Source organism: Daktulosphaira vitifoliae, unplaced genomic scaffold (assembly GCF_025091365.1).
Source record: "Daktulosphaira vitifoliae isolate Bord-2020 unplaced genomic scaffold, ASM2509136v1 Scaffold_1, whole genome shotgun sequence".
Classification (NCBI taxonomy): domain Eukaryota; kingdom Metazoa; phylum Arthropoda; class Insecta; order Hemiptera; family Phylloxeridae; genus Daktulosphaira; species Daktulosphaira vitifoliae.
The window spans coordinates 42481241-42481719 of NW_026099572.1; the positions used below are offsets into that span (position 1 = coordinate 42481241).

Here is a 479-nt window from a genome sequence, read left to right on the forward strand (position 1 = left end):
TTAACATAGAGGTACTGCACGTTAGAAAGCCGTACGCTAACTGAACAATAACTGATAACAAACTACGAGCGGACCTAACACTCTGATTTAATTTATAAGACAACGTACACTTCGGTTACCGACTGCGACATGTTTTATAATAATAATAAGAATATACGTTTATAATGCCTGTAGTTTATTTATTAATTTATTTATCTAATAATAAACACATCTTAATAAAGCTTTACATATATATTAGCACATACTTCAGCGTCTTACAACATTATATTAATATGACTGATAACACTGATACTAACAATCAGTGCTGCTACAACAATTAGTATATGTTTCGTTGATGATATTTTAATTAATAAAATAAATACAACATTTATTAAAAACAGAAACAATATTTATTATATGTATTTCCACAACTATATATTAATAATGTATGGTGTGCTACTTGCTGTGTACATGTATATATATGATAACCTTATCAAACA

The 479-nt window shown here is 27.1% G+C and overlaps 1 protein-coding gene across 1 annotated transcript in view; it reads right to left on the minus strand.

Annotated features, from left to right (window-relative positions):
* LOC126893624 (uncharacterized) overlaps positions 1-479 on the minus strand; it is a 9981-nt gene that overhangs the window by 3242 nt on the left and 6260 nt on the right. The gene's annotated exons all lie outside the window — the stretch shown is intronic.